Source organism: Monodelphis domestica, chromosome X (assembly GCF_027887165.1).
Source record: "Monodelphis domestica isolate mMonDom1 chromosome X, mMonDom1.pri, whole genome shotgun sequence".
NCBI lineage: Eukaryota > Metazoa > Chordata > Mammalia > Didelphimorphia > Didelphidae > Monodelphis > Monodelphis domestica.
In genome coordinates, this window is record NC_077235.1 from 47,740,185 (window position 1) to 47,765,894 (window position 25,710).

The 25,710-nt window shown below is 45.5% G+C and overlaps 1 protein-coding gene across 1 annotated transcript in view; it reads right to left on the reverse strand.

Moving 5' to 3' along the window:
• The window catches only part of FHL1 (four and a half LIM domains 1), a 106,081-nt gene extending 104,832 nt beyond the window's left edge, over window positions 1–1,249 (reverse strand). Inside the window, exon 1 of the mRNA XM_007506078.3 lies at window positions 1,094–1,249. The gene's annotated coding sequence lies outside the window, so the exon portion shown is untranslated. The remainder of the gene's footprint in view (window positions 1–1,093) is intronic.
• Window positions 1,250–25,710: the final 24,461 nt, after the last annotated feature.

The window sequence follows — 25,710 nt, forward strand, 5'->3', positions numbered from 1 at the left end:
TTGGGAACCACAAAATGCATGGTCCCTAGTTCTTTCTCTGAAAGTCTCCCTGCTCTGTATAAAACTCTGAGAGATGGAAGAGGAAAGTGGGGGTAGTCCGATCTCATGAGATCCTGGCCCATAGCTCTTTGGCATTCTGTGAGCACGAATACCTTTCTTTCCCTCACAAAAACAACTTCAGGAGGATAGTGTGGTCCAGATGCTGTGCTTCCCCTCCTTACCAAATAAGAAAATGAAGCTGGGGGAGAGGGAAGAGGGAAAGAAAAAGAAGGGAGGAAGAGGGAAAGGGAGGAAGGGAGAGAAAGAGCAAAAGAAAAAAGGAAAAGAAAGAGAAAGGAAGGGAGAAAGGAGAATGAAGAATGAGATAGAAAGAAAAAGGTAGAAAGAGAGAAAAAGAAATTAGAAGAAAAGGGATGGGAGGAAGAGAGGAGAGCAAGAGAAAGAAAAAAGATATTAAAGGAAATGAGAAAGAGGGAAGGAAGAAGGGAGAGAGGAAGGGAGAAAAAGTAAAAAGAAAGAAAGGGAGGAAAAAAGGAAGAACAAATTGAGATTTGCTGGAGTCCAGTTGGTCCTTGGTCACACCTGATGCTTACTTACTCTGAACTAAGTGACCTTGGGAAGTGACTTGGGCTCCCTGGGTCTCAGTTTCCTTCTCTGTAACATAAGGAGGAATGGGCTATTTGATTTCTAAGCACCCACTCATTTCTGAAGGTTGGAATCCATTCCATAGCAGGGTATTCCTTCACTACGACCCTGGAAAATGACCCTCTCAGGGTCACACGATTGCAAGGGAGGAAGGCAGTCCTGGAAGGAGGCCCCGACCTGCCAGGCTCCAAGTACTAAGGTTTGTTGGCACTCTCGACCTCGACCTTCCTGGTGAGGAGGGTGGGGAGAATGGAAAGGGCCTGAGAGGTCGTCCCGGTTCCAAGGATCTCTGGCTCTTAACCTCCCTAGGAGAAAGCCCAAGTAGAAGCTGCAAGCCCAAAGTCACACACCCAGGCTCCTCAGAGGCCCCCTCAGCCCTCACTCCGGGTCTGCAATCCAGGATGCCCTCTCCCGCCCCTCACAGAGAAAGGAGATCAAGTGGGCTTACCCTGGGTCCGAGGCGGAGAGGAAGAAAGACACTGTCGCTGCCGCCGCGGCTGCCGCGGGGGGGTCCTCGGAGGAGGAAGATCAGGGGGTGGCCACTGCCTGGACGACGTACAACCAGGAGAACGGCGCCCCGGGAGTGAGGAGCATCGGTGTGGCCTCAGAGTAGAGCCAGGGGTAGGGGGCGGGGCCGAAATCCACGGGGAGGGGCGAAGGAGGGCGGGGCGGGGCGGGGCGGGGCGGGGCGAGGAAGAGCGCCCCCAGGGGCTGCCCTCGGTGCAGCAGTCCGGGGCTAAGCTCCAGAAGCGCATGGACTCTCCCGCCCCCCTCCCTTCCCCCACCCCACCCCCTTCGGGCCACTCCCCACCCAACAATTTTTTTTCCTTGGCCTTCTCGAGCCTTCCATTACACGGAGAGGCACGGGACTGGCATAGCACGAGGGAAGGGGGAAATAGAGGAAAACGGGAGGTGGGGAGGGGAAGGAAATAGGGGAAGGGGAGTGAAGACCCTTCAGGTGCCCCCTACTCACCTAGTGGGCTGCTCCGCAGTTGGCTGCCCTGCTCCACGTGCTCCCAGTCCCCCACAGTCTCGAGGAGGCCTGTGCTAACGGCTAGCCTTCAGTGAGGCACTGCTACCCACCGGCACTGTGCCCCCACACCAAAACTGCACCAGAATTCTGAGGTCTGCTGGAAGAATCAAATGGGGCAGCGGCCCACGGGCTACAGCCCGGGCATCAAATGGTACTCTGTACACCAAGGGGGCCCCTTTAAGCCCAGGCCTACCCACCTGCCCACCCAACCACCTTCAAACACAACTCTACCCACCCCCTCGGGGCCCCCTACCCACCCGGGGCCCCTCCCCCACCTCTTCGCTCACCTATCGACCCCGACACCAACCAGGAAGGGTCCCACCTTACCCACTACCCACCCCGGGACTTGTCCCTCGTCCCCCAACCTGCCCACCCAGGTCCATTGACCCCCCAAAACAGAACTTGCCGGAGCCCAGCTTTCCCCCTACCAACTCCTTCGAGTTTCAATGGCGAACGCAGAGCGGAAGTGAGGTCACGGTGTTGTCTCACCCCACAGTGGGGGGCGCGGAGGGTCATTTTGCACAAGCTTGGAGCAGTTAAGCCCCCTCCCTTCCAATCCGGACTCACATGCCTTCTACCCACTACTAGTGTGGAGGGGGCATCCCATTTCTGCCTGATTGCCATACTTTGCTCGTTTCAAGGCAAAGGCTGGGCTCCAGACTAGCCTTGAGACCCCCTAGCTAGTAGTCTAGTCCAACCCCGCCCTTCATGGTCTAGGAAACTGGGGCCTAGCTGATCTACTGGTTAATTTCAGTTTTCAGAGGTTACTTTTAATGACCTGGCGGGACAAATAAGGCAGGGCTCAAAGTGTTCACATCAGGGGACAACTGGCCAAAGGACCTGGGAGTGCTTTGTCTAGTGAAGAGAAGCCGCAGAGGGGGCAAGGGAGCTATCTTCAAGTATCTGTTTATAAATATCTTGTATAGGCCCATCATCACTGAGCTGTGTACTTGCACCTCCCTCTCCAGTAGGTAAAGGCTTGGCTTACTTTCATACCCCTGGCATGTGGCACAGTGCTAGGCACTGAAAAAATATGTTGATGGAAAAGAGATTGTTATGCAGTCATTTTCAGCAGTGTCTGACTCTTCATGACCCCTTTTGGGATTTTCTTGGCGAAGATCCTAAAGTGGTTTGTCCTTTCCTTCTCTAGCTCATTTCACAGAGGAGGAAACTAAGGCAAACATAGTGAAGTGACTTGCCCAAAGTCACAGCTAGGAAGTGTCTGATGACAGATTTGAACTCAGGTCTTCCTGACTCCAAGCCCAATGTCACCTAGCTGCTGGAAAAAGGATTGAACTTGTTCCATTTTGACCACAGAGGCAAGAACCAGGAAAATGGGTGTATGTTTTAGAGAGGCAGGTTTCTATTCAGCATTAGGCCAAGATTCCTAATTCTTAAAGGCAAATCAAAGGGAAATCCTGCTCTGGATGGAAGTGGGCTTCACTCTGGAGCTTTTTCCAGCAGAGCAGGAGGATCAACTGTTAGATGGAGTGTAGTATAGAGGCTGGACAAGATGCCCATTGAGGTACCATCTCTGACTATGTCACTGGGCTTTTCTGGGGACAGACAGGGGTATGTATGGAATCCAGTACCTTCCCTTCAAAGAAAATGCCACACACACGCCCTGAAAATAAACAGTTCTCTGTAGTGTCCAAAGCGGATGGGAGCATCCTGTTTGACCAAACGATGAGTAGAAAGTCAAATCTGTTAACTTCCCACTCCCCCAACCTACTCCTCTCCACAAACACAGGGTCCAATAATAATAATAACAACTAACAATTATATAGCACTTAACTGTATACCAGTAAGCAGCATCAAGGCATTTGTGTCTGTTTGCCCAGAGTGAACAGCATTATTTGCCCTGACCCTCTAGATCAGGGATGATGAACCTATGGCCCTATGAACCTATGGGTGCCAAAGATGGCATGCAGAGAGCTCTCTGTGGGCATGTGGCCACCACCACCCCTCCACCACTCCCACCAGAGTTTGTTACTAGAAAGACAGAGGGACTCAGGTGGAGCTGTTCCCCTCCCCCTCCCTACACTCACTGAGGACATTCCTCACTTCACCCAACCCTTTGCCCAGCAGCTCACTGAGGACATTCCTTACTTCACCCAACCCTCTGCCCAGCAGCCCAATGGGAGCACTTTCTCTCTCCCCTTTGTGGTGTAAGAGGTGGGAGCATGCCCAGCACTCTGGGGGGAGGGGCATGGCACATGGTCTCTGGGTGGGATGGGCACAGCTACAGGTCTGGAGGGTGGGGTAGGTGCAGGGCCAGGCACTCCATCTCTAAAAGGTTCGCCATCACTGCTCTAGATAAAGGATTTTTTATATGTAGCTCTTTGGAGACTTAGAAGGTTCAGCAAAATAAAAAAAATTTTTTAAAGAATACTATTTTTTAAAGCATGGTTTGTTACCTTTTGGTAGGACATTTCAGCACTAACAAGGGGATGAGAAAATGGGTGTAGCTTTAGCATGAAAAAAAGTCTCCCCATAAAAAATAGAGAAGCATCACAAATAATGACAAATTTTTCTAGTCTCCCCATGCAGAAAATAATATTGTCACAGATAGGCTCAGGTCATAGGTGGATGGGATCACCATACCAGGAAGGTATCTCAGAAGATCACAGATCTTTTGTGTATTTGTATAAAATGGGGATGATGATGATACTTGTATGGCCTACCTTGATGGGTTGTTTTGAGTTAAATGCTTTGTAGACAGCAAAATACTTAAGAAATAGGATTGATTTTTTATCAATTCTTTTCATTCTCTAAAATTGTTTGAATGGAGAAGTGTCCAGTATAGTCCCTTCATAGTTGTAATATGATATAATGAAAATGCCCCACCAAGAGCCTCAGTTTGTTCCTTTGTAAAATAAAAGGGTTGGACTAGTTCACAGAAGCCTTTTCCCCACTTAGAACAAAACTATTTGAAGAGGGGGTCAGGGTGATGATGCACAAAGAGAAGGATGGAGGGGGGCCATGAAGCCTACATATGGGATGATCTGAAAAGGGTATTGTCACACTAAGAGAGAATGTAGCGTCCATCTTTCTCCTGGCATAGGACATTCCTCTTCATCCCTTTCAGAAACCTGAGAATACTAGGCTCAAGACATGGAGACAGAAGTCTTTGGTCCACGATAGGGGAAAAGGGTGATCCTTCCCAACCCAACGCCAGCATCAAAACTGCCCTGCTCTAGTTGTGATGAGTTTGTGTTTTTGAATGCCCCCTCCATGTGCTCAAATTTTCTTGGAAGTCTGCTGGGCCCATGTACTTGTTTGTTTGTTTTTTAAATATACTTTGATAACTGCATTTTGATGTAATTGGTTTCTTTCATAATCCTATGAAATTCATTTTATGCATTTCAAACCATGATTCTGAGAAGGGGTCCATTGGTTTCCCCAGACTGCCAAAGCAGCTCAGGCCATTAAAAAAAAGATTTAGAATCTCTGACCTAGGCCTTTGGTATAGTGGAAAACCTACTGTATTTGGAACAGAGGACCCGAGTTCAAGTCCCACCTATGAATCAAGGTAAAATCCCTTCCCTAGAGAGGGGAAATGAGCAAAATGTAAAATGAGGCAGCTGCCATGGATGGCCTCTGGGGCCCCTTTCAGCTCTAAATCCCTGATTCTCCGTAATTTGATCTCCTGAGCAGGGGGGGGAAAGGGGGACTGTTCAAATCTCTAGTGGATTAGGCAGGCTCCTTGGGTTTCTCACCCTGCTCTGGATACCACTCTATTGCCAAATAAAGCATTGCTGCTACACTCCAAGCTCCATCCAGTCTGGATACCAAATCAAAGAGTCATTCGCCTCCTTTTTTCTTCCATTTTGCCAAAAGCATCCATCAATAAATAATATAAATGTTCTTGTTCCTTCAAATTCAACTGCTGGCAACACTGAGCTGACTAAGAGCTCCGCTTAAACATGAGCTGAAGGGAGCAGCACCCTGCCTTAAGAAAGTCATTACTGAGAGCACAGCCACCCTCCGAGTCTGAAGTCCAGCTCCCACCCTGGATTTTCTATCAATCCTTCCCAATGACCTTCTGTTCTAGCCACTGCATCGCTGAAAGGAGAGATCACCTTTTGGAGCACTGGCACCTGGATTTTTCAAAACTGTCCTGGAATTGGGGGTTTCCACTGGGGGGGGGGGGTTGTAACACGTTTGATGACTATTGGAGTGAAAGAACAGACTGTCTTTCACCTTTATGACCTGAGTACTTAGGCTACCTAGTAGGTGCTTATTGTTCATCCTTGGTTTTGTACTGTAACATGATGTCTTGACTTGTCAATGAGTTGGGTTGAAGCTTGGCAGAATTGTCTCGTCCAGAGTCATTCAAGTCTAGTGGCGGGACAAGAGTCAGGATGACGGGTCATGGCCCGGGCCGTAGTGGATGACCTTAGACCTTAGACCTTCAGTGGCTTACCAAACTCTAACACCACCTGCTCTAGCTACCTTCAGAGCTGTGGGAACAAATGGTTCTCATCTGCCTGTTCCACTGGGAGAAGTGTTCACATGCTTAGGGTAGGTTTCCCCCTAAGTCCCTGCTGGGGTTGAGGCCTATTGGTAACCCTCAACCTTGTTTCACCCATCTGCTGAGATTTGAGGCCTGTTGGTTACCTCCACCAGATCTACCAGGGGTTGGTTGCTGCACATGCTACAGCTTTGTGGATCCGAAGGTGAAAGTTGGGTAAAAAGTAGGCACTAAAGGTAGATAAGCACCTGTCAAGCCCCTACAACAGAGGTTCTAGTCCTCCGTAAACACATCATTTACCCCAGTAGGTGCTGAAATATGGTTACTGACTGTCTGAAATAAATTGGATGTGTATGGGTAGCTTTGGGACATGTGCTTCCAAGGGCACAGTGGAAAGAGTATTGGATTTGAACTCTGAAGCCCTGAGCTCAAATCCTGCCTTGGCCATTTACTAGGTGTGTGACCTTGAGCAAGTCAAGTAAAACTCCCTTGGGCCACAGTTTCCTCAATTGTAAAGTGAGGGAAGCGGACTAAATGGCCTTCCATAAAAGGTCCCTTCCCACTCTAGAGCTAGGATCCTACAATGACTTTTTTAAACCCTCACCTTCTGTCTTGGAATCAATACTAAGTACTAGTTCCAAGGCAGAAGAGCCAGAAGGGCTAGGTGATGGGGGTTAAATAACTTGCCCAGGGTCACACAGCTAGGAAGTGTCTGAGGCCATATTTGAACCCAGGACCTCCTATCTCTAGGCCTGACTCTCAATCCACTGAGCTACCCAGCCACCCTCCCACCCCTACAATGACTTCACCAATTGATATTTCACTTTTGTCTAGTCACTTCAACTTTAAAGTAACAGGAAACTACACTACAAAGGCCTGAACAAGTGTAAAAGAGAGAGAGAGAGCTAGTCAAAGCTCCCTGAGAAAACTAAGGGTTTGTTTGATTTACACACACACACACACACACACACACACACACACACTGCCTTAGCAGTACTCAGGTGCTTGTTGAATTAAATTGAAATGTCAATGAGGGGACAACTCCTTTTCTCTCAGGACTGAACAAATCTAAGCTTGGAAATTAATCTTATTCTAGGATTTCTGAAGGTGGCAAGAAAGACTCAGAGTAAACACAATCAGCTCTGATGACATTGGCAGGCAGTATGGGGCCAGGGAAAGAAAAAGCACTGAACCCTGCAAGATTGCTGAATGTAGAGTCACTGGGCCTGAGGTTTAACTCCAACTTTGCCACTTACTACCTATGTGACCGTGGGCAGGTCTCTTACCCTCCCTGGGCCTCAGTTTCCTCTTCTGTAAGGGGGTTGGAATGGTCAACCTCTAAGGTTCCTCCCAGCCCCAGATGGAGGATCCATAGCTTGGTAACCATGAAGTGATCTTTCCTTTGATGCTCTATATCATTATTGTGTCTGACGAGCACAAGGCTCTAGGCAAGCCCTTAGTCTAGCTCTGGGATCCCTGCTTATGCGTCCCCACTGTCACATTCCCGTCGTTAATCATGGGGCCTACTTTCCCTATAGGTGAGTTGTGGGAAGTGGGTGAGGCCGCCAAGAAGGTTTTATCCAGTCATAGGCAACAGTTTATGCTTCATGTAGGGTGATTAGGGTGAATAACAGAAAAAGAAAGACACACACACTGAGGGAAGCAGGGTGTAAGGAAAACACAACATTTATTAGCAATACTCGCAGGTTGGAATGTCATAGGATTCCCAACTTGGGCTCAAGCATTGAATGGCTGGGCTCAGTTGCCCTTGCTTTATAATTGTCTTATCTAAATCGAGCAGAACTTGGGGTTTCTCTAGGGGAGACCAATGATGACTCAGGGGACCGCAGCGGATGGGGATACCATTGTTTGCCCTAGACCTTCCTGCCCATGCTTGGCAGGCTGGCGGGTGGACCAGCTGGCCAAGGGAGAGAGAAAGGCTCAGAATTCACACACAATTCAGCCTAGTAAGTCCAAGCTTCCCATCCCAACCAGAAGTTCTAGAGAAAAACTGAGAGCATTGTAGGGGTGGAGTGTTTTCCTCTAACCCAGTGGAATTGTTCATCAACTCCGGGAGTGGGGAGGGAAGAGAGGAGGGAGACAACATGAATCATATAACTTTGGAAAATAAAACAAAATAAATGAATGTTAAAAATGGTAATAATAAAATAAATGCTTTCACATGTTCTGCACTGCTGGGGGGGGGGGTATAGCTCTCAGATGACAATCACATCCAGAGGAGAAAAGAAAAAAACAAGTTTTGGTTGGGGGGACTACGGTGGTGCTGGGTAGACTGAATGTCGATTGGGATTGATACTTGCAAGCCCATATAGCTATGTGCAAACGTGGCACTGTGGGCATGCCTTCAAGATCCACTAGCAGCCCATGAATTCTCCATTATACACTGTTGTGGAAACTTAGTCATTAAGGGAAAGAAGTCATGAGCTATGCAATAGTACTCCTCTTGGGAACATATCATTTAACCTGCTAGAGGCTTGGATCCAGTTTCCTTTCCTAGGGCCAACGTAGTCTAGGACACAGATAATAATATGAGCTCACATAGTGGTGATCCCCGGGTCCAGAGCACTTGCATACCCCTTATCCTAAGTGATCTAGTATTTCCACCCTTTTTGAAGATGATGACGATGACGATGACAATAGTCAGGGACGATAAAAGCTGCCATAACATGACATCATAGAGGGCCAGCCTTAAGAGTCAGGCAGAGCTGAATGATATCTGTGCTTGAGTATTTGAAAGGCTGTCACCAGTGGGAATTGCAAAGAAAACCACTTTTGCTCAACTTCCTTGGCCTCCATTCAGAACCAACTTCCCAATGCTGCTTCCTGATGTTGAGTTGTAGTTTCTCCTTCAGGAAGAGACTGGAGGGCCACTTACTGAATGTGATGTTAGAAGAATTTTTTCAGCTACTAGTTGTCCTAGGTGGCCCCCGAGATCCCTTTCTAACTCTGAAATTACATAGTTCTGGATTCTAATTGGGGATTCAAGGCTTGCCTCTGACAGACATTTGCTATATGATCCTGGGCAAGTCACTTAATTTCTAGGTGCCCCAGACAACTCAAAGACTAGAAGCTACAGAAAGGTTGTACTTCTGTACCAATGGAGGAAGGTTCTACACACCAGGATTCTGCAAAATATTTGACATGTCAGCTGGGTTTTTGGGGAACCCCAATTTTGCCCCTGTCCCCTGAGGGAAGTCCCACACTCACCCATTTCAGACTCAATTATAGGCTTTAAAGTACTTAATGGTCCCGGTTCAGGTAGGACTAGTAGATCTAATCAAATCAAGTACCTTTTTGTCCTTGTAGTTGCTCCCATAGTCATTATCTCAAAGTCCTCTACTATGTAGCCCAGCCCTTGACTGGACCTTTCCCTTTTGTATCCACTGTAGAGCATCAGCCTCTCCCTGATAATCCTGTCTTGGACTTCTATTTCCTTATAGCCATGGTAATGCCAATCAATCATTCTTTCCTGGCCTTAGTTTCCCAAAAGGTATATAAGATACCCAAGTTCTTCTGTGAGCTAGAGACTGAAGGGAACTGACCGAAATGAGGGAGAGTGACCTGGGGACCAGCATCCCATAGCTGAAAGGGCCTAGATTGGCAGGAGTGCAGAAGATCACAGGTTTTGACCTAGACAGGGATACAGAGGAAGAGAGTCACCCCCTAAAGAGGGAGCAACTGCTGAGTGACTGCATCAGGTCCACTGAGTGATAGTGATGAGCAAGTCATGAGCCTTCTCAGGCCAGGATGGCTGGGAGTATCAGGGCAAAAGTGCTTGTTATTGGACAGGGTGACCAGGAGTGCCATCTCTTCAAGCAAGATGGTTTCCTCTAGAGCAAGAGGATGGAAAGAGCATAAGACAATGAGGAATAGGACAAGAGAGCCTTTGAGGAACAAGGTTTCGGGGAGCATAATGAAAGGGGAGGCAGTAGAGGAAGACAAGCTGTAGAGAGGTATAGCCGACATGGATGGCATGAAAGAAAAGCAGTGGTGGCCACCTTCTCTATTGGCAGAGTCCTGGGGATTGGGGAAGGAGTTTACTTCACCATAGGAGAGAAGAGAAGCCCTCTGGCTGATGGGGAACTCTGCCTTCTAGGGGATCTTATGATATTAGGAGGCTGTCTTGGTTTGTTTTGTCCCCAAACCTCCCTTGCCTCTAACTAGTCATGGGCCCAACGGCCCAAAGATATCTGATTGACCGCTTTGAATCCGAAGTTGGCTATTAAATGATTCAAACTACCATCACCAAATAGGGAAGATGCAGGAAAATAGCCTAGATCTCAGTCAGAAAAATGTATGGCCTTAGACAAATCACTTTCCTGTCCCGGGCCTCCTCAGTAAAGTGAGAGCTTTGGCGTAGATGCTTTCATGGTACCTTCCAGCCACAATGTTCTATGAGTCTGCCTGTTTTCTATAAGTAAACTCCTTAAAGTTTAGCCCAAATTCTATTTGTTTGGTCTCTGTATCCCCAGTGCCTTGGAGGTGTCTAGAAAACACTTATTTACTTGGATCACAGATTTGGAGTCAAAAGGGACATTAGCAGCCATCTGCTTCAGTCCGCTCCTTCCACAGTTGCAGAAACCACAGCCCAGAGAAGTTAAGGAACTTGCCCAAGGTCACACAGTGGGCCAACGTGGGATTCAAACCCAAGTCCTCTGATTCCAAATGGACCACTCTTTCACAAGTGAAACCCCACCTTGCCTCCTGACTGGCAAACATTGGACTGAGTTTTCTTAAGGCAGGGATCAGCAGTATAAATAATATCTTTGGCCCTTCCACTGAAACAAGTTCAGTTTGGAAACTTCGGTTTAAAAGCCGACTTTGTCAAATATGCAAATATAATCTAAACATCCAAATGGCCCATTTACCAGAGAGGAATTTTTTAAACACAAAAGGCAAATATTAGTTCCAATAAAAATAGTTGTTTATTGAGTGTTCCATGCGGTTAGCCTAATAAATGTCAACTTCTCTGAAAAAGCTATTCACTGGCAGCTCCATGTCATGTATCTTCAACTGATCTGGAAAAAAGGCTACGCCATGGAAAGTGAGGAGTGCCAGCCCTGGAATCAAGCAGCTGGGGTTCTATTTGCAAAGGGACCTTAGGCAAGCAAGTCTCTTTCCCATTCCAGACCTCAGTTTCCCCCTCTGTCAAATCAGAGTTGGACTAGATGGCCTCTAGCTCTGATCTACATTCTCTAAGCCATAACTATGAAAGATATGTTGTCAAGGGTGCCAGGTTGGCCTCTAAGCTGGTCCTGTGCCCAGTGCCACCCAAGGGAATTCATCCAGCCTGACCCAAACCATCAAAACCTCTCTCTGGGCAAGGTGGCATGTGCCAGGAAACATTGAGGAAACCTTCAAAGGAGAACAGCCTCTGCCTTCAAGATGCTTATAGTCAAAGGGGACAGGCCATAGAACCCTCCAAAAGAAACAGATAAGTATAGACAGACTTCCTTATGGAGGAGGGCCCTGAATCCAGCCCAGTCTCCATTTCCATATCAGTGGATCTGATCCTGACATGGCGAAGAGAACTGGAGAATGTGCACCACTAACCAAGAGCTCCCTGACCTTGAAAAAAATGGCTGTTCCCATGGAGACACTCACCCAAACAAACACACACCAATTACCTCCTGGACTGTTGGCAGCCAGGTTGCTGGAAGCTCTAATGGAAGAAGTTTCACATTTGCTTTTCTCATAGGGTGGGGTTGGCTCTCCCCTCTCCCTCCCGCCCAAAAGAGTGGTAAAGCCATCAGTGGACTTGATTGTTTCTCCATGACTGGAATCTATGAGTGGATGCCTTTCTGGGGTTCATCACTGCCTACCCTATTTTATAAACATCTCAGCCAAGAAAAAAAGGAGAAGCAACCACAGATTCTCTACAATGTTCCATTTTAAAATCTCAGAAATAACAATAGAGAACTTTTGTAACTAACTGGGTTCATTTCTTTTTTTCTTTTTAACCTTTCCCTTCTGCCTTAGTATCAATCTAAGACGGAAGAGTGGTAAGGGCTAGGCAATGAGGGTTAAGTGACTTGCCCAGGGTCACACAACTGGGAAGTGTATGAGGCCACATTTGAACCCAGGACCTCCTGCCTTTAACTCAAGAAAATATTTTCCCCCTTCATTTCACATTCTTACCCACTGAATATTGGAATGAATCAGATGATATAGAGATTCAAGGTGGAAATGAAGTTTTTACTAAGCTAAGGAAAACATTAGGCTCCAAACCTGGCTTGTGTGATTGGGAATAAGTCACTTAATATCTCTGAGTTTTGCTTCCTCATCTTTAATTTTTTTAACCCTTACCGTCTGTCCTATAATGAATACTGTGTATTGGTTCCAAGGCAGAAGAGCAGTAAGGGCTAGGCAGAGGGGTTAAGTGACTTGCCCAGGGTCACACAGCTGGGAAGTGTCTGAGGGCAAATTTGAACCCAGGACCTCTTGTTTCTAGGCCTGGCCCTCTATCCATTGGGCTACTTAGCTGTCCCCATCTAATTCATTTTTGAGCATTCAACATTCAAGTTGTTGGCCTAGTGGTAAGTGGTACAGAATATTATCTCATAGAAGAAAGGCGGTGTGGCATAATGAACGCCCAGGTTTCAATCCCATTTCTGCCACTAGATGTGAGACCATGGGCAACTTGGAAAACTTCTTGGCAGGCCTCAGTTTTCTTATTTGTAAAGTGGAGAGAATAATACACCTACTATCTACCTCACAGGATTGTTGTGAGGTTAAAATGAAATCCGTGGGAATGCTGGGTAAACCTTAAATGCTTTAGAGATGTCAATTATGATTACATAAACCCATGGATCTCAGCGACCACTGGAGACAAAAAGACTCATTGTCTCCCCTCTGTAGTAGTGAAACCCTGAGATAATTAAGTTCCACATCCCATTCCAACCCCCTCATCACTTATCAACCAGACTGTTATGAGACATACTGAGCAGACCAGCGCTCCCTGGAATACAAGAGAAGAACCTCATTATTTTACCTTTAATAGATTCAAAATTTTGCAAAGGAATCTGAGGAATTTGCCCCGCCCCCCTTGAGAGCTTGCTTTGATAAAATGCCGGAACTTATACCCTAGGAGATTGCACAGCACTGACTTGGGAACCAGGAGATCTAAGCTGTCAGTTGGGCTACTCATAATCTGACTTCACAGGACCCTCAGTTTCTCCATCTTTAAAAAACAAACAAAATAAGGGAGCAGTTTGGTGACTCAGTGGATTGAGAGCCAGGCCCAGAGATGGGAAGTCCTGGGTTCAAATCTAACCTCAGACGCTTCCCAGCTGTGTGACCCTGGGCAAGTCATTTGATCCCCATTGCCCAACCCTGACCACTCTCCTGCCTTAGAACCAATACCCAGTAGTGATTCTAAGACAGAAGGTGAGAGTTAAAAAAAATTGGACTGAGATGATTTTTATGACCACTTCTAGCTAATCTTCAGTCCAATATGTGATTTAAAGTAACCTGCACTGAATGTTTCCTTACGTTAAGGTGAAGTTAGTTTTTTCCCAAGTGAATTAGAGAGGAGAGGTCCTTCCCATTTCAGGCCCACCCCTCTGTCCACCTCTATACCCACGATGAGTGCCAGCTCTCTGAATATTATTGCTGATGGCCAGGCATCACCAATGCAGCCCTAGGATCTCTGCATTTAGCTACATCTTTTTGCATTCCTTTGATATCTGGGAAAGTTGAGCTTCAGCCCCAGACCTTAGTGTGGCTGCCTTCTGTTAGGGGTGGGGGGAAGGGGCTAGGGGTGAACCAGAACCTTCCAAAGCAGTGGGTCCTTAGAAACATCAGGTCCCTGGAGTTCCATCTCAGCACCCCAGCTTCAAGGCCTGCAGGCACTCCCAGGGCATGCCCAATCATGGCCAGCCCTTAAAATGAGCTCACAGTCTTCCTTCCGCCTGCCCTATTACTGGCTTGGCTGGTACTTGCTTCAGCTCTAGACTTGACTTCTTCTCTACCCTCAGATCCTGAGGCTTACGATCACAAGGAACCTCCAAGACCATCTAGTTCAGCCCCTCTTCATTGTACAGAGGAAGAAACTGAGGCCCAGGAAATCTGAGTGACCTACCCCAGAAGGAACTTGGATTCCACATTCAGAGCTTTTCCTAGAGCAGCCAATCTCTTCTACCTACCATTGGGACTAACTGCAACTGATCCATTATCATTCATTCATTCATTCATTCAACAAGTATTTACTAAGTCTTTTTGTATTCAGACAATGCCTAGGGCTATCAAGCCAAACCCAGGACTGTGTGCCTTGAGCTGAAGCTTGGGGGGAGGGGGATTAGCACCAATCTGATCCGATCCAGTGAGCTATCTTGTAACTAAACCCAACAAATAATCCTGCTTTGGGGAGGTGGGGGGACCCGAATCATTCAGTTCACAAACATTTATGAATTATCCAGGTGCGAATTATCATGGCGTGGTAGATAGATGACCACTGAGGCATGGAGACTTTAAAAAAATTTTATATTTTTTCCATGGTTCCATGATTCATGTTCTTTCCTTCCCCTCCTCCCACCCCCTCCTGTAGCCAAAGAGCAATTCCACTGGGTTTTATATATGTCATTGACCCAGACCTATTTCCATATTATTAATATTTGCATTAGAGTGTTCATTTAGAGTCTACGTCCCCAATCATATCCCCATATACCCATGCAATCAAGCAGTTGTTTTTCTTCTGCGTTTCTGCTCCCACAGTTCTTTCTCTGGGTGTGGATAGCATCTTTCTCCTAAATTCCTCTGGATTGTCCAGCTGCATTGCTCTAGTATAGAAGTCCATTACATTCGATTGTGCCACAGTGTATCAGTCTCTGTGTACAATGTTCTCCTGGCTCTGCTCCTCTCACTCTGCATCACTTCCTGGAGGTCAGTCCAGTTTACATGGAATTCCTGGCATGGAGACTTTAAGTCAAGTCCTGCCCCATACATGTAGTGATTATGTGACCTTAGGTAAATCCCTTAACCTCTGAGCTCTCTAAGACTGTATATTGCAGCACAAGCATTAATTTTCATGGCTAGAGGGACTTTCCTCAGCAGACATTCCCTAAAGGAAATAAAATCACCAGTCCAATCCAAGGAAGAATGCACAGGTATTATTTCCAGGTCCTGTGAAGAAGTGGAGCCCTTCAAATAACCGGTGAACTAAACTGCTTGCAAAAGGCACTCACTGGATGACTGACACTCTCTTGCTTGGCTAGTCCAAGTTAGGAAGATATATGAAAAGCCTCTAGGTAGGGAGAGACTTGAGGTTTTCATCTTTTCACCCAGGATGCCTTCCTTTTTTGACTCTTTCTTGCTCTTAGATGAAAGCATATCAGCCCAAACTACCACCCTGTCAGCCTCGCAAGGTCAGGAGAGCAAGCCCCAAAAGGTCTGGAAGGTAGAAGCTCTGTGAGATTTTGTGGCCAACCAAGCCAGGCAAGGATGGAAGGCCCAAGTGACATGCTTGACCCAGTATAGTAGGTGCTTCAAGGCAGCCAAGAGGCAGCAACAGCAACTCATTTATCACCTATGTCATATTGTTGGGGGGGATTGAGGTGAACCCCTGGGTTCGGGATGAGTACCCTTTGCAAGAATGCAAGACTCCATACCTTAACTTAGAAATAAAAAGAGATCTGTGACCCTGGGCAAGTCACTTGACCCCCATTGCCTAGCCCTTACCACTCTTCTGCCTTGGAGCCAATACACAGTATTAACTCCAAGATGGAAGGTGAGGGTTTAAAACAAAAAGAAATAAAGAGAAATTTATTCATTTGGAATTCATGTTGAAGTGGCTGGGAGGACAGCATAGATGGGATGCTGCCTCCCACTGGAGATGTATTCTGGGCTTTTTGTATCTTACAACAAGGACAACCTGATGGTATTAGAGCATAACCAAAAGATGCATTTCTGTGTCCATCTCAAAATCTAGGGGGAAATCCAAGGGAAATATTTCTCTCGGGGGGGTTTTCTTACTCTCGTGAGTCTTTGATGTCCGAGTTCATCTTTTCCTCAGTATTAACAAGAATGCAAGGAAACAAAAGATTTTTCCTGCTTACAGTTTGCCCTGAAATACTTCTATAATTTGGGGGTGTACAAAGGGAAACCCAGAGTCCCATGCCAATATTTGGAAGTGAACTTGATATGACTAAAGCTTAATAGCAAATGCTTTAAGTTTGAGCCCACTATTCCCAGGGACCAGAGTGGCAAAGGGGAATGTGTCCGAGTATTGCAGGAAAAGTTTCAACTTCTGTTCTTGCCATATCCTCTGAGTAAACATCCCACTGTAAAATCTAACTGATGCTAATTGGTTAAAAGACATGGGGGGCACTAAATTTTACAGGATGCCAATGATATAAGGGAGTTGTTAACTGATTATTTATATTGGAGGGAACACACTGGAATGATGACTTGAGCCCATAAGCGATAAAACAAAACACAATCCGATGATCTTTGGCATACTACGAATCCCTATTGTTCTGGGATACAAATATATATGTATATGTACATATAGATTTATGTTTCTGTGCAAGAATGAACTACCAAGTGCAGAGTGAAATAAGCAGAACCAGGAGAACATTGTACACAGTAAGAGTAATATTGTGGAATGATCAAATGTGATAGACTTTGCAACTAACAATAATACAAGGATCCAGGACATTTCTGAGGGACTTAAGAAAAAGAATGCTGTCCACCTCCAGAGAAAGAACTGTTGGAGTAGAAATGCAGATGAAAACATATAATTTATCACTAGTTTATTTGGGTATATAAGATTTAAATTAATGTGCAATACTTCAAGTATTATTTTTTATAAAGATTATTATCTAACAGAATAGAACCATGTAACTAAGTTTTTCTATCTGCTCAAAAAGCCCGCTCCACCAAAGCCTTGACAGAGAGAGGAGAGATCAGAGAGATGGATCTCCACCCAATTTATATCCTGTCTACATCAGCACATAACAGGAAGTAAGTGGGGTTCTGGGAATCATAGTTTTGCTGGGGATCGTAGTTTTTTGGGTAACAGATTCTAATTACACATGGTTTGGGGTTTTGGTTCTATAAGATTATTTGCTTACAAACATGAATAATATGGAAATAGATTTTGCATGATAATACGGGTATAACCCAGATTGAATTATTTGTCAGCTCTGGAAAGGGGAGGGAAGGAGGGAGAGAGACCAACATGAATCATATGAATTTGGAAAACTCATGTGGAAATTTGTTATTAAAATAAAATAAATTAAAAAAACAATTAAGAAAAGAAAAAACTATCAAAGATAGTGCAAAAATATAACTTGCTGCCTAGACTCAGGTCAGGTGCACTCTGTGCACAGCTGTGTACCCCATGCTTATGGTTCCTATACATAGGGTATATTGACACAAAAGATGGTGGAGGAAGCAAACTTGACATGCTCTCGAGATCAGAACCTTTCAAAGGAGAGGGGCACAGTACAGACAGGAAAAGGGAAATCCCAAATGGTTAGGTTTCTCCAGGGTCTGGTTTGGTCAAACCTTGTCTGTGCTGAGCTCTAACCCAGATTTTGGTCTTGGCCTTAAAGTAATTGCTCCTTCCTTGGTAGTGGCAGAATTTTGAGAGCTGAGAGGTATTCGTGTCACAACCAAAGGATCAACATGATGAAACGGTCCCTTCAGCTTACATTTGAAGGCCACATGCTCCATATAAGTATTTCTGGGGTCCTCAAAGGACATAAACTCTGCATATGCTACTGAAAACGGACCATAGAAAGGGTGGATCCATTAATTAAGTGCTATTCAAGGTCCTGTGCGGGAAGCTGAGGGGCCATACACAGTACATGTCCTCATGGAGCTCCCAGTTGAGCATCACACAAGACCAGAATAACCAAGGGAAACCTTGGTGGAATAATCCCACTCGTGAGCAACATAAGGTGGGTGATAGGCCATACGATAACGAGACTAATGTGGCAGATTTTGTTGCGTTCTGGCGCTTGGTTTGCCCTTCATCTTCCCCACCTTCTCCCTTACTTTCAGTCTCTCCTTGTGTGTTGACTGTTTTCCTCTTGCCTACAAACATGTCTATGTCTCCGTCCTTAAAAACCCTCACTTGTTTCAAGTGGGTCCACTAGCTATCATCCTTTATCTCTTCTCCCTAATGAGGCTAAATTCCTTGAGAAAGATGTCTAATGACTGCTTTCTTTCCTATCATCCTCTTCTTAATTCTCTATAGTATGGCTTTTGACCTCATCTTTTAAAAAAAAGACTACTCTCTCCAAAATTACCAATGATCTATTGTTATAAAAATATTTTTTAAACCCTTACCTTCCATCTTAGAATCAGCACTGTATATTGGTGCTAAGGCAGAAGAGTGGTAAGGGCTAGGTAATGGGGGTCAAGTGACTGACCCAGGGTCACACAGCTGGGAAGTGGCTGAGGCCAGATTTGAACCTAGGACCTCCCATCTCTAGGCCTGGCTCTCAATCCACTGAGCCACCTAGCTGCCCCCCCCACCCCCTACCAATGATCTCAACTGTCAGACCTAATGAGGGAGGAGGGGTTACATCCATTTTCACCTCTCTGTGCTCCCTCCAACACTGATGATTACTATCTTTTCTGTTTTTGTGATGCTACTTCATCCAAGTCCTCCCACTTCTCTGATACCCCTTCTCTTTGCTGGATCTACATTCAGGTTAAACCCACAAATGGTGTTCTGGTCCGAGCCTTCTTCACTTCTCCCTCTTCTCCCTCCCACGTTACTCAGTCAACCCATTCACTCCCATAGCTTGAATTATAATCTCCATGCAGATGATTCTCAAATCTTCCGATCCTGCCCTAGCCTCTCTGCTTACCTCCAGGCTCTCATTTCTAAGTGCCTTTCAGACATCTCAAAATGGATGTCCAGTACACATCGGAAACTCAATGTATCTGAAATTGTCTACGTTATCGTTCTCCCTAAATCTTCCCCCCCTTCCAAACTTCCTGTTACTGTTGAGGTCACAACCATGTTCCCATTCACCCATGCTTGTCACCTCTCACTTTCTCTCATCTCCCATCACCAATCTATTGCCAAGTCTTACCTATCCCATATATACCTTCTGTCCTCTGGCACCGCCATTACCCTGGTGCAGGCCCTCATCACCTCATGCCTGGACCATTGCAGTAGCCTATGAAAAGCCACTCTCAATATCTGTCAGTGCTAGTGGCTTTCCCTCTACTGATTCTCTTCACCTGATCTGGTCTATACAATCTCTTGTTTGTGCATAATTATGGGCATGTTATCTCCCCATTAGACTGGGAGCTCCTTGAGAGCAAGGACTATCTTTTTCCTTTCTTTGGATCCCCAGCATTTAGCACAGTGCCTGGCACATAGTAGGAGCTTAACAAACATTGGCCTACTAACTGACCAGCAAAGAATGCGACAGGCTTAGTCAGGCGTACTCAATGCTAATTGTGGAAAATGTCATGGAAGTCTACTTTCAGCTTCTAGCTCCTCATAATTGGAATCTACCCCTTAGCCCCACCCTGTGCAGCTTGCTTCAGTTGTATGTCACGTCTGGGAATTCAAATGCTGCCAAGAATTCAAATCCTGTTTAGACAGTCCATTTGGATTGCTAAACTCAAATGAAGTGAGAGCAATAAACAACTCTACTCCAAGAACACAGATTGAGAAACAAAATATTTGCCGAGTGCTTTGGGGGAGTCGGGGGGAAGAGTGGAGAGAAACAGGAAAAAGATTTGTTTTTAGCTTTTAAAAACTAAATAGAACATTCCATCCCTGGCCAGAGGTCAGTTTTCTAGAACATCCCTCTTTGGATCTTTCAGTGGCAAAATTTCATATTTAGATTAGAGATTCTGAAGGTCTTCTAGACCAACCACTTCATTTCCCCAAAGACAAAACTGAGGCCCAGTGGGGGATAGTGACTTGCTCAAGGCCACATAGCTAAGTGATGACCGAACTAGAATCTGAACCCAGAGTCTTCACTCTCCAAATCCAGCACTTACTCTGCTATGTTACTCCTTCCCAATGCTGAATGAGATACTATTATATTTAGTAGAATGGCTTGATGAGCTGCCCTGGCTACACAGTGCCCTTCCCCGTGGTATGATGAATGATGAGCTTCCCCCAGCTGGCCTGGGCTGGTCCTCTAGTGGCACATCCTGCCAAAGTCTTTCCAGCTGGGCTCTGCTGACAGGGCCTTTCCAAACCTGGGATCCATGAACCCCTGGGTCTCTCCCCACCGTGGGGCACCAGAGTAAGACTTTAGAGGCAAATACATGCATTAAAACATTTCTGACACAGAACTATGCTTTTGGAATGCCAAGTGATAAGTTAAATTTCCTCCCATTTGCTCCGCAAACTCCTGCAATACTTATTATCAGTATGTCTATTGTGCCAAAGTGTGTTGTGGTCAAAATGGATTTCGAAGCTCCTTTGGTTTCTTTCCTCGTGATCCCAAGATGCTGGGCAGCCATTCAAGATTCCTGTGCGTTTCCAACATGAGCCTTAGTACAAGGGCCGTTTTCCCTTAATTAGCCATATTCTTTGGCGTTTTCAAAGGTCAGAGAAATAAGAGGTCAACAGCTGGAAGAATGATGCTATCAGTGTAAAAGTAATAAACAGATCAACTATAGTCTGAATTTCATTTCCTGCTAAAAGTGACAATTGGGAAAGATCATTCTCTGGTTCTTTCCTGAAAGAGTACCCATTTCCCCCATAGCTATCATCTCTTCTGAGAATGCATTAGAAGTAAGCTCCTGGGGCAGCAACATAGCTCAGTGGATTGAGATCCAGGCCTGGAAATGGTAGGTCCTGGGTTCAAATTGAGCCCCAGACCTTTCTAGCTGTGTAACCCTGGGCAAGTCACTTTACCCCAATTGCCTAGTATTGATTCCACGACAGAAGGTAAGAGTTTAAAAAGAAAAAAAGAAGTCCCTTTGATTTCTGAAAAATCTAGAAAGCCTTGTATGACCCAATAGAAAATGAAGTGAGGAAAATCAGAGCGGATTTAATGACTAAACTGTCAAGATAACCAACTCTGAAAGACTTAAGAGCTCTGATCAAGGCAGTAGCCATGACAACTCCAGTGGAGGCATCTCTGGACAGAGGGGTGATAGACTCCTGGGCGAATTAGACATTTTTGGACTTGGAAAATAGATGTTTTGCAAGAAAGTATTTTGTTTACCTGTGCTTATTTGTTCTGAGGTTTGTATTTTTTCTTTTTTTCTTTGGAGAGAGGAGTGGTAGGGAGAGGGAACTAATAATGGTAGAATTGCCAAAGAAAAGATCACTGAAGCCCTTTAAGAAATGCACAGGGGGGCAGCTGGGTGGCTCAGTGGATTGAGAGCCCAACCTAGAGATGGGAGGTCCTGGGTTCAAATGTGGCCTCAGACACTTCCCAGCTGGGTGACCCTGAGCAAGTCACTTAACCCCCATTGCCTAGCCCGTACCACTCTTCTGCCTTGGAGCCAATACACAGTATTGACCCCAAGACAGAAGGTGAGGGGTTAAAACAAATAAAAAATAAAATAAAAAATAAAGAAATGCACAAAAGGAAACTGGAGAAAGTTCAGAAGGGAACACTGATAAGCATGACAGCTTTGAAAATGTCACGTTGACTTTACCTACCTAAAAAACACAAGCTAGATGTACTGTAATAGAGATTCATGGTTTCACACATAGTTGTACAACCTGAGAAGAGGTGAGGGAAATCTCTGCCTTAGTCCTTTCGAACTAAGATTGCCTCATCTACAAAGAGAACCACAAATGAAAGGAAGGACCAGAGGCAACATCTGTAGAGGCTTGGTTCTAGTTAGCCTTCCTTCTGTAGCTCATGGATTGCTCAAGAAGGGAAGAAAGAACCTCCTTTGGTTTCACATGGAGAACGAAGGGTCCATTGGCAGGTCGGGTTTGAGTTGCAACCAAGAATAGATGTCATCCCAAGAAATCCCATCCTGATGGGGAAATTGGGCAGTTTTTAGAGACTCATCAAGCTTTTCTTGTCGGTCAGCCTTGTACAACTCTTTGAGACCCCATGGACCATAGTATGCCGGGGCCTTCTATCCTCCACTACCTCCTGAAGTCTGTCCAACCTCATGTTCATTGCTTCCATGACACTATCTATCCGTCTCCTTCTCTGCCATTCCCTTCTCCTTTTGCGTTCAATCCTTCCCCAAATCAGTATCTTTGCCAATGAATTCTGTCTTCTCACTATGTGGCCAAAGTATTTAAGCTTCAACGTCAGTATCTGTCCTTCCAATGAATAGTCAGAATTCATTTCCTTAAGTATTGACTGATTTGATCTCTTGGCTGTCCAAGGGACTCTTGAAAGCATTTTGCAGGACCACAATTCAAAAGCGTCAATTCCTTGGCACTCAGCTTTCCTTCCAGTCCAACTCACACAGCCATATGTTACTAATGGAAAAATCATAGCTCATCATAACTCATCAAGCTACATAATCTCTAAGGCCCCTCCTTCTAGCTATAAAGCCTGTTATTTAGTGCGGTATAATGAACAAATCTGGCACAAAGGAAGAATAGAATGAAAAGTACCCTTGAATCAACTTTTAAAGACCAGTTCATCTGGGGGGTTGGAAGTGGGGGGGATCTAAGGAGAGACTTTGGACCTTAGGATATTAGGTCTTCTCATGGGGTGGGGGGCAGGGGAGAGACATTGGGACATTAAGGGTGAAGAGAGGTTGTCTTGCCCCAAGAGAAAAAAACTGGGTAGGGTTCAGGCCCAGGAGGAGCCCGCCAGGAATGATAAGAAGTCTATGGGGCAGGGGGGTAGCTGGGTGGCTCAGTGGATTGAGAGCAAGGCCCAGAGATGGGAGATCCTGGGTTCAAATCTGTCCTTAGATACTCTCTAGCTGTGTGACCCTGGGCAAGTCACTGAACCCCCACTGCCTGACCCTTATGGCTCTTCTGCCTTGGAACCAATACACAATATCGATTCTAAGACAGATGGTGAGGGTTTCAAAAAAGAAGTCTACCTGGAATTGAACTATCAGACGATTCCATCTGCCAACTTCCTCCATTAATGAATTGTTTGTGTTGATTAGGTGCTAAGCACATTTGCTGTTATGGATGCCCTCTGTATTTCAGATCTTTGGGAGAAAGCTCTCGGGGGAGCCAGGCCAAGCTGAAGTTCTGCCCTTGGGGTCCTCATCCTCCAACTCCCACCCTGTAGTTGGAACCCTCTGCCCTTTTGTTCAGATTAATGAGTAATTAGATGACTAAGTCTTAGTGAGAAGAAATACAAGTATGGATGGATCTCAATCAACTGACAAGCATATACAAGTACGCACTCTGTGCTAGACACTCTTGTGTGATGTCCAGGGACACGAAGGTAAAAATGGAACGCTTTCAAGAGTACTCAAGGGGCTTACGTTCTGCTCAATAACTAGGCAGATAGAAAGAGCCAGGGAGGGAGGTAGACAGACAGACGGATGGATAGACAGACAGACACACACACAGAGAGACAGATAGATGGACAATGTAGGCAGAACTTATAATAGTGAGGAACCTGGCCTCTTTCGATCCTTTTCCTCAGTAGATAGACGAAGAGATCTCTGTGTACTAGAAACAGAAAGGAAGCACACAGTGAGGCCACTTGTTTAACAGAAGCAGCACCCCCAGCCAGGTGAGGAAATTTGGCCCGGATCACACAGGTCAGCATCAAGAAGGAGAAGCAGACCCAGATTTCTCAATCCAGAAGGCTGATTTGTCAGACTCGTTGGACCCATTTAAAAACAGCTCTCCTTCACTGCGGCGTGACTTCTTGTACGGCCTTTGTTACACTGGGCAGCCTCTATCTGTTATCGGAGGGTCTTACCAGAAGGGATATTTAGTTGGTGCGATCTGCCTTTCCATGAAAGGCGTGCTATCTAAATTAAATCACACTTTCATTTCTTCCAAGAGAACAGAGTGGGCAATAGCTCAATGCTTGCAATTAATAACCAAGCCTAAAGGGGAGTAATTAAATATACTGTGTAGGCAATGAGTATTTCTCATAGCAGACAAGTACATTTAGATTTAGTTTCTATTGTATTCTTCCTATTGCTCTTTTTTCATTATTTCTTCTCTTTTTTCATCTTTAATTCACACTTCATTTCCTTACTGAATTTTTCTTTCTCCAAGTTCTTTAACTTAGCCCCATGATTTGCTTGGCATCCCCATTTGTTACTCAGTTTCTCTGGGCATCATTTGTCTATTTGAGGGGACAATGGCTAAGCTTATCTCGACATAAGAGAATCTTAGATTTATACCTGACAGGGGTGATCTAACCCAACACTTTCATTTCCCAGAGGAACAATCTGAGCCCCAGGGAGGGGAAGGAAGGGCTTCATCCAAGGTCATCCAGGTGGCGGGACTGGAATTTGAACTAAGATGTCTTGATTTCCAATTCAGTCCTCTTTCCACTCCCTCCCCATATTACAATAGTTTGCTCCCCCCTCTCCATTGCATCTGGTACTTCGGATGATCATTTTTAAAATGCCGCCTGTGCTCTCTGCTTTGCATGTTTTCGACTAATGCTGAGACAGTGCTGTGCAGTTGGAGAAACCTGTAGAGTTGGGCCCCAGGTACCTCCGTCTCAATCAGCCACCAGAGCCGGACGATGGCTAGGCCCAGGAGAAGGGGAGAGCGGGCCGGAATTCTCCGGGGTCTCCGGTTTCTTGAAGATGCGTGTCTTTTTAAAAGCCATTTCTTTTCTTGAGCTTTGCTCTCATGTGAGGGGGTTGGCGTCCTGCCATCCTCTCCCTCAGATATCTTGGATCAGTCCTTTTAAATTGGAAACTGAATACAGACAGCAGATTCATTCCAAACCCTGAGCCCAGTTCTTCCAGCCTCAACAGACATTCGTATGTGGTTATGGTTTGAATTGTTTTTGCATCTAATGCTATACGAATCTGTCTAATAACATTGGTCTGGAGCTTTATTGCTCATGTGTCTGAGGATAAGAATTCCAGACATCATGAGACTAAAGAGCTTCCAAGAATTAAGCTCCTTTGCTGGCCTGTTTTTCTGTTTGAGAAAAATGTAAGACAAGGGGCTGACTTTTGACTCTAATAGGAAAAGAAATCTGTGATCCAGGCATCATTAAGAGGCAGGCAGTTAAAGATAGCGCTTGGAAAAAAGATAAGGTTTGGAACAGCTAGGTACCACAGTGGATAGAGTACCAGGCTTGGAGTCGGGGAAACCTGGGTTCAAATCTGGTCTCAGACACTTTCTAGCTAGGTGACCCTGGGCAAGTCATTTAACCCTGACTGTCTAGTCCTTATTGCTCTTCTGGCTTAGAACTGATACTAAGACAGAAGGTAAGGGTTTTTTTTAAAAAGATAAGCTTTTGTTTATATATCACAGCCATTTCTGAATGTACCTCACCTGCCTTCCACTGTCTGATTAAACCACTCTACCACAAAAAAGGTTAAGCAAAAGCAATACAGTTGATCCAGACATAAAAGGAGAGATCATAAGCAAACTAGAAGAACAGGGAACATATTACCTTTTAGATTTATGGACAGGAGAGGGATTTATGAGTAAACAAGAGATGGAGAGCATGTGAGATGT